We start from the raw sequence: 14,450 nt of genomic DNA on the forward strand, positions 1-14,450 counted from the left end.
CCATGTGTACACATGCTTGACTGTTAGCCATGGTCAACTCACCACAATAACAAAGCAAACTTGAAATACATTTATAGTATGGTCATTTATAATTTGTCATTCTCTCTGGGTATTTTTGAACACACTGAACATAATTTTCTGCCAGGGAATACAGAAAACATAGATGCTAAAAAACCCGAAAACCAACCCTAAGTTTAAAAAAAAAAAAAAAAAAAAAAAAAAAAGGAGACAGATCCAGAGTACTGAAATTGCATGCCGAAACTGGAGTCCTAATTTCAGTACGAAGATTTATTACAGTCATTCACTATCTATTGTCAATGGGGAGGGCTAAACATCTCACCCCCCAAAAAACCCCCAACAAAACCCCAAAAAATAAACAAAAAAAAAAAAAAAAAACCCACCACCAACAACTTAGAAAGCCTATGCATTTGTGCATTGAGCATCATTCTAAAGATCTAAGCACCAGACCTTGTCTCGTTTCCTCGATACCTGTTTCCCAGCCTTCAACATGCTCTGCCTTCCCCTGGATGGATTACGAGGAAAGAACAGGGCATACAGCAGCAGTGGCAGTATTCTTTTGCATATTCTTTAGCAGTCAGACCACTGAACACTGAGGTGTAGAGATTTAGATGAATGGAGAATTTCTGTCAGATCATGAAGGCAATTATTTATTTCAGATACTTAAAAACATACATTTAATATTCCTTTAATATTATAATTGACTGAAAAGAGAAAAATAAAAATAACTCTGTGGAGCAGGTGGGCTTGCGTTGTTTTTGCTCCAGACTGCAACCCCCAATACTCAGGCAATTGCACTTTCAAAGAGAAGAGTAGAAAACACAAGAATGCACGCTGTTTGCATACAGTTTTCAAGGTACAGATATTTCAGTTTATAGTCTGTAGCTATTTCAAGCTCTCCAGGACATAGATTTAGGTTTCCTGTTGCGACGGTCAAAAGAACTTCTTTGCGTGTGTCTCAAAACAACCTAACAAAGGAGCTGAAGGAGGCTAAAACTTGTTGATGGTGAGCACCGCATTGGTTGTCGTGGAGAGAGCAGAGACCGCTCTCCACGAAGGCGGGGGATGGTTTCCCGTGTTGTCTGCCCTGAAACCGTGAACAGTAACCGCCCCGGCAAGAACCTGCCCACAGACAGCAGCACAGCCCTTGCAGCTGCTCGGCAACGCGCTGCACCGCTGAGGGCACAGCGGTAACTGGGGCTGAGGCTTACTACAGACCCCTGGCACCGACTGGAACCTTCGGAACAGCTCCCGGCGCTGGCAGGAAACGAGTCTGGGTCTGTGGGAGGTGTCCGAGAGACCCTGACCTTATAAGCAGGCAGCCGGCCACGGCTGTGATGTGCATGTTCCTTCACAGTGGTCAGGCAAGGTTGCTGACAAAAAGGGCTACAGCTGAAAGGGCTGATTGAGGAGACATTGCTGGATCCATGGGGCAGTGATCCTGTTGTTTTGTTTTCTCTCTTTCCTTTCTTCCTCTGCTTCAGGTCCTTTATAAGAACTTACCAAGATTTCTGTTCCTCCTTCCACAGGGAAGTTTACAATAAAATTAATCATTGTTTAGTTTTTCAATATGTGGAGGGCCTGTGGTTTCTTTTGCAAACAGGGCATATTGTGGTAAAAAAATCAGCTGCTCACACAGCTGCCAAGTGGGATGGGACATGTGCAGCTGAATACTGACCTGGTCTTTTAGATACTGACTAGTTAGTATCTCAAGTATGTAAAGCTCACTAACTGGACATGGCACAGGCAGAAATAGTAAGTGACTTAAATATAATGTTTTTCAACAAGTAGTATTAATTTTTGTCTGTTTGTCTCATAAGTTTTAGCACATTTGTATTATATTTGTCCTCCCTTACCCAAAGCTGTGAGAGCTAGGAACTTGTAATATGAGGCACAGATTTTCTTCTAATTCCATGGCTGGGGGCACTGGACCTTAAAGTTTGTACAATTTGGGAATTACAGTAAAATTATTAGTTGACAACTGACTACTACATGGAAGAAATCTTTATCCAAAACCAGCATCTTGACATGAGAGAACTTGGTAATTATTATAAATGATTGGCTCATAGTCATGCAAGTAGTAAAGATGGACCCTGAAGAAGGGTCTGACCTATAGAGAAATCATCCCAAGACACGAAAACTATCTTTTTTTTTTTTTTTTAACACACTTGTATTTCATCTGAATAGAAAACTCTGAATTTGCTTTCTCATACTCTCTTTCATTTAGCTTTCTCTTCCTTACATTTTGTGGTATTTTTGATCTTTTCTACTGGAAGAATACAGTAGTTTTCCTTTCTCCTAAATTAAGGATTTCTGTGTGGAGGCAGTTCTGCTGCATTTAGCTGGACAGAAAGGGCTGCTTGCAGAATGTCATCACACAAGTACTGGTAGTGGCTGATTTGGTGATCAAGTGAGAGGTACGTTTAAAGGCCTGATAGAGAATTGCCAGTTGCACCCACTGCCGTCTGATGCAGATGGAGAATTCCATGTTTAAAGAGCCTTCCACTAAAACATCATGGAAGTCTCAGAATATAGAAGGAAGTATTTTTAATAGTGATACACCCCTGTATGATACCTGTTCAACCTACACCCATTGAGTTAGGGAAGCTTACCACCTCCAGATCTCCCCATCGAGATGGCCACATGTTTCTAAATGAAGAGTGTAGTTGTCAGCTATCTCTACTGATGTAGTGCGTTCTGGGGTATATTCCATCAGAAATCCAGGAGAGAACCCTTATGAATCTGAAAATCCAAGATAATTTGGCTACCCCTAGCCTGCAGTGCAGTCTCAGTTTCCCCTTATTTGTCATTCTGCAGCTCAGAAAGTGTGATGAGGAATAGATCTGATCAAAGTAAAAATCTTGCAGTTGTATACATGCATCTTGTATGCATAAAGTAGGCCCCATCTGTAGGCAGAATGAACAAATTCAGATTAAAATGCATCCTTGATAACAGCTAAAGAATAATAAAAAAAAAAAAAAAGAAATTATTTTACTGTGAAGCTGCTTTACTCAGTTTCTGTGAACGGGAATTTAAGTCCATCTGTGTGCTGAGAATACTCTCGTAATGCTATCATGATGAAAATACACACTGCTTCCTTAATGAACAATTCAGGTACTGAATGTCTTTGTAGCAAGCAAATTCAGAGCAGTTTTGGCCAGCAGGTGGAATTCCATCTATTTATTTCAGTCTGATGCTGAGCTGGTTATCTTGATGATCAGTGGAATTAGAGATGTGTAATCAGTTGTTGCCAACAGCAGTGGGGTCCCTCCTCATGTGTGGTACTAACAAATTGACACCTTGACATTGCAATTTAGATAACTTGTTTGTAATATTATTTATGAGGACAGTATAAATTATCTAAGAATGCATTTCCTCTTTCATCCATACTGTGAAGTGCCCCAAAAGCACATGCTTTTAGGAGCCTTACTAGTTTATCTTGCTGTAAAATGCAGATGTAGTGTTGTTGTAAACAACTTATTCTTCCCTCTAAATGAATATACATTTGAAATATTATTTTTAAGTGTTCAGAAATTACTGGGTGCCTTCTCTCATTGCATGTACCCTAGCATCTTTATATTGTAATCATCCCTACTGATAAGCTTTTGACAAAGTTATATATATTACATCTAACCCCCTTAATTGCTATTGGGAAAAAATATACAGAACTAAACTTGCTGTGTAACAGCAAGACATATTGCTGGTTAGAAAAATATACTACAGTGATTAAATACAAAGTTAATAGGAAAAATATTGGCCCGGAAAGGAAAGCCCTGTTTCAGCTAGGTTTATGAAAATCAGTGCCTAAACTGAAGTTATTTAAATAGTCTCTCAAAGTAGCTCTGTTTCATTACTCACTTCTACATTTGGAAGTCCTGCTAAGAGCAAAAAAGCATTACACCTTACGCATTAAACTAAGATTTTGTTAGACTAATCAAAATGTAGCATGAAGCTACTACTTGTGCAATTAACTGATGCAACATTAATTAATATTTAAGATTAATATGCATAAACTTCCTATGCCTCTTCTTTGTCACTATGCTTCCTACCCCAATATCCTTTTGGGTCTCAAGATCAAAAGTACTAGTCTTCCTCAAGCAGAAAAGACAAAAGGTTATGAGAAGACACTACCATCACCAGCCCCATCTGGTGATCATATGGCATTTAATTCTAGCTATGAAAGAGGTAGAGGTGTGTATTTTCCTTGCTCTTGAGAGCCACTGAAAGCTGGTGGGGGGTTTTTTCATGTTTCTTTACTACTCTGCTGAAGCTTGAAAGTTACACAGTAGCCTCCTTAAGCCTAAGTTAACACAAAAGGTGTAAGGGTCCTGAGTGCCTTAAGTGATCTTGATTGCCCTAACTAGCTTTTAATTGGGACAGATCCACATCTTCTCCTTTAGTTGCAAGAGTTCTATTTAAGATCAGGTCTGGACATTCATTTCTTTCTAAAGGTACATTTCAAATGATCTGTTTTCAGTTCTGTCTTTAGCCCTAGTTTAACATTGATCTGTGTTGTAGCTGTGTTTCCAAGCCCTGTCTCTGGCCATTTCCTGTTGCACTGGAGGCCTTGGATGGACTCTGGACCCCACTCATCACCTTGCCATGTCTGCCACTGTTGGTGGCACTTGTTACCAACATTCAGGTCTGCCCACCCTGCCTAGATGTTGTAGTACTACATTTTCCTGCATGTTTGGTACCAGCAGTGAGGTCCTTCCTCATGGAGTGGACCCAATTTACAAAGGGCAACTTTTTGTTATGCAGTGACTTTATAGGGTGGTAGGACTTTTTTACTACATGTGATGTTTCCTGAGATCAGGTGATGAGGATTAGGCAATAATCACTTAGCTAATTGTTGTCTAACAGCTGAAATAAGATGAAACCTACTAAGGCCACTGCAGGTTTAGGTAAGGTGTGGGGATCTTGTGTTGTTAGGTTTGTACAAATGTTGTAATCTTTTAGTAGAAATAACAGAGTTGTGTTTATTGAGCTATGTGCCCTGATAAGGCAGTGGAGTTTGTCAATGAATGAGAAGCCTGTGTGGGGTGTTGTAGGGTAGCCCTAACTGGGGTCTGTTCTGCACTGCTGTGGCCTTCCTAGAGCTTTCCAGTAGTCAGGTAAAATAGCATAGTATGTTTTAAGTGTACCTGGTGACAAAAGTGATTTACATTACTATTTTTTGTGTTTGCTCTACTGATGAAAAGTTATACACTAGGAAGAGAGGGTTTGTAGCAGCATCTATCCATTGCTTCTTGCCTTAAAATGCATGTAGAAGCTCTTTGGAGAAGTGCTGGGTTTTTCATACTGCTTTTGTAGGACCTTACAAAACTGTGTCTTGTCCCAGGGTTAGTAGCACAGAAAATGTGTCTTTTGGTAGCACAGAAAATTACTATGGCTGATTGCTTTTCTTCCTTGGGATATGTGTTGGATCTAAGTCTACTAGGTATGTCTTGGTGATAGCATGGTGTTTGAACATTAAAAACAAGCAAACACTTCACAGGCTATATAAACACTTGGCTTGTGATGTAGAAGATATATGAAAACAGAAGTAATATGGTTTAATGAGAGGTTTTATACCTGGTTTTTGTTTGCCACTTGCATGTCTTTGTTGAGATCAAAAATGGCATGCTGATGATGAGACAGCAAAATAATTCTCCAAAATGCATGAAAATTTGTTACATAGGTATCATATGTATAAAACATTTTCACATATACTTGCAAAACAAATAGAGACAGGAGAAAAGTGCTGCTATAAGTAACTTTTTATGGGAGCTTTAATAAGTCTGAAGTTTTTTTAATTCCACTTTTACTAGCTAGCCCTGAAATTGTCTTAAACTGCAAGGCCTTTACCTTTATCTTCTCTACTAATTAGATCCATAAAATATCTATTCATCCTTCATGGTATGTCTGAGGCATTGTTTTGTTTCTTACTTCTGGATGCTCATAGGTTGGTGGCTTTTTACATGGGTGAGGAAAGGGGCAAGGGGGAGCAACAAAAACCCAAACGCTGTAATTTTAGTGTTTTCTAGCAGCTTTGTGAAGAGAAACAGAATAAGAGAACTGAATGATTTAAACAGTTCTGCTGATTTTGCATGCGTGTTTACTTCAATGTTGCGTAGAATTTGACAATGATAAGCTTTATGAAGACAGTGAGTAATTATCAGTGACAGGAAATGCATTCATTTAGAGAATGGTGGCAGAATTACAATCACATGTAAAAATAGATATGAAATAACTATTTTTTCTGAAAATGGAACTTTGAAGGAAAGTTTTAGATGCTGATAATGATCTGCTTTTAAAAGCAGAGCATTCATTAGTTTGTGCAAACTGAATTCCAAAATCAAAAGCAAATTTGCCATATGAAAGTTTCAAATGAACATGAAACTGTCTTGTAGAGTTGATAGTGGTAATTTTTTTTTAAGCATCTTCCATTTGAAAAACTAAAATTGAAAGTGGCTGGTGTCTCATACACTAAATTCTTTAATAATCTAGTAACATGGAGAAAATGGCTCTGAAGAGAGCTACAAATAATCTGAGCAATTCAGTTTGCAGAAGGAACAACTTAACATTTTGCATTTTAAAAGTCTGTCTTCTGTTACACTTCATAAGCAGCTAAAAAAATAAACATGAAGGGTGAATAAACAGATGCTAGAACTATAATCATGATATGGATGCTGACTGTCAAGTGTAGAAACCCACAGGAAGTCTGATGCTCTGTACTGATGCAGAGTGATCAACTACATAACTACTCAGTTTGAAGATTACAGTGACCATCTTGCGTACATTGGTTTTAGAATGAATTTAAAATTGGATTGAATGAGGAAGGGCAACTAGACTTTTAATGTTACTGCTATTATGCTGATTATAAATTGTTATTAACATTGAACTAGAATTTTGATATCATTCAAAAGGGAGTGTTAAGGATTTCCAAATACTTTCTTCTTGCTACAGTTGACAGTATTCAGGATCAAGGTCATCATTCCCCCACTTTTATATTGCCACCAAAAAAATTTCAGGTCATGACTGTATTCTTTGCTTATAAAACATTGGCTCTTGGTTCTTCTAGTTTATCTGGACTTCACAGTATTTAGGATTTAGGACAAGTGGTGATTTAATTGTCCAAATCATTGAAACTGAATGGATTAATAATACGCCTCCTTAAATTGTCCCTTAGCAACTCTCTGTAATAGTATTTTACTAGCTTCTGAAATAGTCATCTTTATGAATCATAATAAAAATATCATGTTATTGGAGAGAAATGGCATATAGTTAAATGTGCTGATTGGACAAGGGGGGCTTGCTGTGGATAAATAATACACTACTTGCTGTAAAAGAAAACTAATATAATTACTTGCATCACCATATTACAGCCTTAATAGTATGCAAGTTCACAGCTTTCTTCTTCAAAATAAATTGTGTCTCTTGGAGTACATGGATCAAGAGTTATGACCTTCATTATTTGCCCTGCTCTCCTAAGAAACACCTACAGGTTTCCTAAATATCAAGATGAGGCACAGTTAGAGTCCATTACTGGTTCATACACATGCCAAGCCTCGCTTTTGGCTGTAGTGCTATTTCAGCTGCAAATGGTGGCTGTGGTTGCTATTTCAACAGCAAAGAGCTGATAAAGTAATCTCATACAGTATATATCCTGAGCACTAGAAGGAGAGAAGGGGAAGTCTGGTAAGAAAGTAAAACTGTACTGACAAATGCTACATACCGAAAATTTACTCTTCACTTGGCTAGTACTGGTATCTATATGTTGGTGGAAATAATATGACAATTAGCAGTGGAAGGATTCCAAAACCTACAGTTTGGAGAGAACTGTGGAGGCTTTGTTATAACTCATAAGTTTGGGCTCTTAAAGGCAACAGCAAACAACTAATTTAATGCTAGTTAAACTCATGCCAGAAAACCTTGAAGCCTTGTATCCAGTTATCAGCAATAAACAGTTAGTACAGAGGTGAGAATTAATCCTGCAGTAAGCCACAATCTTTCTTGATGTTTTGTTCATCTACCATGAACTTTAAACTGTCCTGTTGAACTGTTTTCAGCAGACATACTTGTTTTAAATACAGCAGTGAATCTAAAGTCGTAGCATACCATGGCAGAAGCGGAAGTAAAATACCTACCTGCATGTAGAAGCAGTTGTCAACCATTTCCTGTTTAATGTGCTAAGATGATGGACAATTACTCTCTATAGTTAATAGTAATTTAGGAATTTTCCTCCCTCCAGTACTTGAACAAATGACTACTGTATTAATGGCAAATATAGAACACCCTCCTGTACCTGCTCCTGGAGAGCTGCTATGGTGATTGTGTATTTTGTTTGGAAGTGGATGAGGAACACCATGGAAGGAAGCATAGAAAGGAGGAATCTTCACAGGGGCATTACAGTGCATGTGACCAGTTATATCATGGGTGGAGTAAGTGTTGCGCAGAAGCATTAAGGGGTTTATTTATGCCTAATTAATATAGTTGGTTGCTCAATAATGTGAGAAAATAAGAGAGTGAGTAATATCTGAGAATTATCTGGGGTGAAAACTTTAATGCTAGACTGACTTGTAAGGCGAGAAAAAACACTACAGAAATAAAAGCATTTATTTCATTGGTATCTGGCTTTTCTACAGGTACTGGAATATAGATTGCTGGTCTCACTGTGTATGCTTTGCTGAAGATTTAACATCAACAAATAGGCAGGAATCCATCATTTTCAGGAAATCAGCATGTTGGCTTCTTCAAAAGTATTTTTTCTTTGTTGGCTATAAACAGTTTTCTCCTCCAGTTTACAAGCTATGGGACTAGGTTATATGTTGCTCAGAACAATATAGTGTTTTGAATGACTTGAGGCTTAGTTGCTCTTCTCTGCCAGAACTCAAGATCGAACATTCTGCCCTGATTTAGAGTTGGGCAGACAACAGATACACCACTGTACCTAGCTAGCTAAACAATAATGTGACTTTATAAATGCCCTGGTGAAGACTCAGGATATTAGTCATTTCTTTCAGGAAAACACAAAAATAAGGTTGAACTGTGTTTATACTTTCCTGAAACAACCACCAAGAATTTAAGGAGATTGCTAGGATTTTCTGCCTCAAAAGTACTTGAACTGCAAAGAGTGAAGGCCAGTTTAAATGTAACACACATACTGTGGTGAGCATTGAAGAAGTTTTGTGGGAATATGGGTCCTTTATAGGTGTTAACTAAAAATACAGAAGAAATATAGTTCCTTGAATAATAAATAGTTTGTATATTAAATGGGACCTTACTATCAGTGTTTTGAGAAGTCTGGAGTCAGAGTTGTGGATTTCAGCTATTGTGGGTTTTAACTACTTGAAAATATTGCCAAAGAAAAGTATTAATTTTGGTATAATTTGTTAGCAAATTCTGATGAACTCTGATTGCTGCCTGTGCTTGTGACAGCTGATGAAGCATGCATTGTTTTCATGCATATTGTGAAGAGAGTTCTCTAGTACCTGCAAAGCCTGATGGTCATCATTTAGCTATCTGATAAGGACTACTTCTTGTAACCATTTTGCTGCTTGAACCACTGCAAACAGTCCCTATCCATGTGATACTGTTGCTAGTGGTTGACATCACAGCTGCTAGGTTGGACCCAGATCCCTATGGTCAGCCCCAGCTTTGGGTTGGGAGGAAGCCGATAAACTGCCAAGGACTTACTGCTTTATTTTTTCTAAACAAGAAGGTGATGTGAAGGGTTAACTGATGTACAGGGGGGTTAGGGTTAAGCCGCTTGCTTAACAATGTTACTGCTTACTGGTACTTAATTAACAAATGCGTGATCAACACTTCTGGTGCTTGCCAGAACAGGGTGGGAGGACCAAGGCTATTGGAAGTAACACAATTCCTGTTCTCTGGACCCCTACACCGGCTGAAATCAGCTTTGCGGTTCGGACAGTGACTAAATCACCAGGGAACATGGGCAATGACTAGATATTAAAAGTTCAGGGAAGACTTGTTTACTTCATCTTGAGACCCTCGCCCACGACCACCAGGAGACACTATGCAAGCAAGGACCTTTTATCTCATTATAATATGAAGCAGGGATAGGTCATGAGTATGTGTAGGTATGTTGTGTAACCTCATGAATATGTAATAATTTAGAGGATAAATATGAAGGAGAACAACGTTGAGGTGCACATGCTTTTGGAGGAGCAATCCCCTATGCATCTCAGCGATGAATAAAGCATATCTACTTTACAACTTTAATGAGTTGTGGAGTCTACCTGTGTATCAAAGGAAGACCCTTTTCCCATGACTTTACCTATCTGTGTTGTTTGACTCGTATACCAAGTGATTAGCCTGTATTTTCTATTGCACTCTCTGTTTTTTGGGAAGTGTCCTTTAGAAGCAAGTAACAACTGTTAACATCTCCCACCTTTTTTTGTGCACTTTATTGCATGCCTTTCTAACAGGAACCCCTTCCCAAGCATTCTTCTTCCAAACATCAATGTTTATTCTCTTGCATGTTTGTGTTCCCAGAATGTGTTTTTAGATATGACCTGATATTATCTCATGAAATTTGTAACGAGAATTATGCACAATGTGGCAATTCTACTTACACTGCTACAAATATTACTGGGTATATATGATTCACTTAAAACATTTATCTCTCTTAATTATGTTCTTAGGATATGCATTGAGAACACTTAAACTATAAAGAATTAGCTTGATGTTTTACCAATTAAATACTAGGGAAGTCTAAGCACAAACACCTTGACTGTATAGATTTTTCAAATACCATGTTAATGGTGATAAAAGGCAGTCTGAGGTGACAGGCTCATTTGAGGCTACAAGCTAATTAGTGAGGTCCTGGTTAGAACCACCTAATGACTTGATAAAGCTGTCTTGTGAAGAATCGATCTCTCTAACTTCCCTTGAAACTTTGCAAGTAGCTCTTATTAAGTGCTGGTTAACATCCCTGAAGCTAAACATCAGGATCCTTGGACTGCAATGAGAGCACCTACTACAAAGTAAATTTTGTTGAACACTGGTATTATTGGTGAACCTCAAACATGGGGGGAGGGAGGGTGGGAAGTGATGCTTAGTTACATCCTCACACATCAAGAGTGTATACAGTACTCTGGAGGAGAAGAAAATTGTCTAGAATGCTAGTTAGGTGGTAATTGGGGTAATTCACCACTGTTACATTGCTACTGATTCGTCACTGATCTTCTGTTGTGGCTTGTATTTAGATTCCTATTCTTTGTTCTTTTTACCTGTTTCTGTGATGAATAGTTAAATGTGTAGGGCAGGATTTTCTACTGCTTTCTACTGTGGATTTATTTTTCTCCAGTTCCAGGAACAAAATATAATGATAGACTTCTTGCAAAAGTGTAAACTCAAGAGTTATTCTGGGATGCAGTTAACACTTCTGCGCATCTACAGAAGGAACACATTTTTCTTAGATGGCTCATTTAGTTATTTTTGTTATTTGAGTTTCCTGTCTATATTTTTGTAAGAAATTAAACACTAACAAGTGAAAGAAGTGGATGCTTTCAAAATGCCTTTTTTTATTATTATTTTTTTTTTTTTTTATTTTAAAGGCATTGAGTTGAATTACTTCTCTTCAGTGTTGCTCCTTTCCTTTGAACCAGTGAGACACCACTTGATTCTCCTTTCCCTGGAAGATGTCCTAACCAGTAAGCTGAAAGAATTCTATTGGTGGCTCATAAAATAATGAAATAAATACATGAAATGGGAAAGTCTTGAAGTTCCTACCCTGCCACCCTCGCCCTCATTGCTGGTGACCCAGAGCTATCCTAGATAGTAAGCCCCAGGTCAAATACTTGAGGTAACCAGAAAAGAGGATACAACCCTTCCTCTTTTAGTGCTGGAGTGTCTTTACAAAGAGTTGTATCCATAGGTGCTGATGGCTCCACTGCAGCTTGTCTATGACAATTCAATATCCTTTTTTTAAAAAAAAGGACTGCCCAGCTTTTACTGCAGAAATTTTATTGTGATTCTTTTAGGTGAATTAAAATAATATGTTAAAAAACATGGTCTTTTTATTTAAAAAAGATAAGAAACAAGCTTGAAGTGTTTCTTTTCTATTAATTTTTGGCCACTAAAAAAAAGAAGTGCCTTAATTCTGAATATTATGGTGTTACACTAATGGCTCTGTTCTTACTCATCCTCTGGACAAATGCAGATTGTTACCTTTAGATATTTTAGATATGCTTTCAAAAGAAAGACAAATCCATACTATATTATCTCAAGTATTTTCTGTGTAGAATAAGATATATAGTGCAATCCTGGAATAGAATATGTATTTTCAGTGTTCTGTATCTTCCACAAATCTCAGCCCTCTCACCAGTGATTGGCTTCCAGAAAACTATTACCCTGAAGATGCTTACCTTCTCCTCTATTATCTTGGTTTAGCTTTTTCTGGTATGTTGGTGTTTGTCAACAAATAGGGGTGGCTTAATTGGGAAGAAGGCAGAGAAGAGGCAATAACCTTCCTCCTGGCATTGCCTAATGTGAAATACAGCTCTCATTTTACATGATGTGCTTCTGTTAAGCAGCCGTGTAGCTGCTTCTTCACCAAACTCAGATTTAGGCTGACTGTATAGCCTAATATATAACAGTACCAGCAAATGCAACAATTTCCCTGATTGCAGAAGACAAAGGGGACTTTAGCAATCTGATATGTCAGCTCTTGGCACAATACTCGTGGCAGAGGTATTGTCTATCTTAAGAACAGGCTGAATGTGTTTTCACTTGAGACCTTATTGTTTTACACTGGGGGCATGGTATTGTGAACATGAAATGGGTCTGTGATGCTGTTACCACACAGTACAAATAAAGGCAGCACTTGAAATGTGTGCAGGAGTGTCTGTTGCAGAGCTTCATTCTGCAGTGCCTGTAGAGGTAGCTCAGTTAACTACAATTAAGTTGTTATATCTTTGACATTATGCTGTGCAATGCAGAAAAACTGAGATGTTGGAAGCAGTATGGCTGCATGGCATTGCTCTGTGCCCGAGATATTTTTATGGAGCTAAATGTTTCTGTGGAAATACTCTATAGGTGAAGCTATATTCTGGAATGTGAGCTAATTGGAAAATCCTTTGAAAAATTTTCATAAATTGCACAGTAGAGATTGCTTAGGTAATCTGCGTATATCATGAGATTATGAGACTTTGCTATTTAGATTATTTAAGCCAAGAAAGATTGTTCACCCATGAAAGAATCTAGTAAAGCTTATTTAAGAAACACAGTATGTTTAAAGACATATCCCATATGAAAGCAGTCATGTCTTGTTTTGCCAGTTTTGATTACAGTTAATTATCTGTTCGTTTATCTCAAGTATGGTCTTATAAAAAAGTGCATGCAATTGTTGATGTAGTTCACTGAACAGAATACATCTTTACGGAAGTTACATTTATTTTCAAGTGCCTAGATTGTTTTTCAAGGAAATTCTAAATTAAGTCTTTGTGAATAGTACTAAGAAAGTGTAGACATGCAGTAGGGAATACTAAAGAGTTTGTTGAATTACTATGTCTGGGCATGTAATTTGTCTTTAGATTTGTGGTACTTTGAAAATCAAAGCAAAGAGAAAACAGAAAGGATCAAAAACTTCAGGAAGCTCTGTGCAAAATACATACTGAGGCAAACCCAAAACTGTCTGAGGAATAATTCTTAAACCATAAAGTGCAGTCAAATCTTTTCCGAATACCTCAGATTGAGAAGAACTGACAAGACTGTGTGAAGCTAATTGATGAAAGCATAAAAAGAAGACTTAAAGAGGGTGAGACCACAGCAAAGGAATTACATGGGGTTTTTCTTGCATTGCTGCTTACCATTATGGAGTTTGGAAACTTCACACATAGAAGGCTCAGGTTTACTCTGTCAGGGAATCTGTTAAGCTGTTTGGTGGAAAAGGTTTATGAAACATTGTAGAGAAAATGAACAGGAAGAAATTGTGATGGCCAGATGATATTTATCAGAGTTCTAAAATTAAATTGCTTACCACAATCCATAGTCTGGGTATCTCCAGCTTAAAGTTGTGGTGGTATTTCAGGCAGGAATTAGCTGATGTAGCACTAGTGTTTTCTTTTCAAAGGCTTCAAAGGTGTTCTAGGTGACTGCAAACCCAGTGACTATGCTATCTATGCAGGGTTAATTAATGCAATTTTTTTTTAAAGTAATATTAGTAAATACAGATGAATAAAGTACACCAGAGTGATTGCAGTTTTATAAAGAGAAACTTCCTGTCTCATGTCCAAAAAATGATTAGGCATGTAAAATGAACTTATGGATATAATTTTGCTCCTTAAAATCTGAGACGCAAATTACTGCGAACTGCAGAGTATTCTGGAGATTTATCATTAAATGTGTGTGCTGCTCTCAGTGTTTCCTAGCCATCCCCCGTTGGACATGGTAGGAGGGGAAAGTTTGAACTTTGTAGGCATTTC

This window comes from Lathamus discolor, chromosome 2, assembly GCF_037157495.1.
Source record: "Lathamus discolor isolate bLatDis1 chromosome 2, bLatDis1.hap1, whole genome shotgun sequence".
In the NCBI taxonomy this organism is placed as follows: Eukaryota; Metazoa; Chordata; class Aves; order Psittaciformes; family Psittacidae; genus Lathamus; species Lathamus discolor.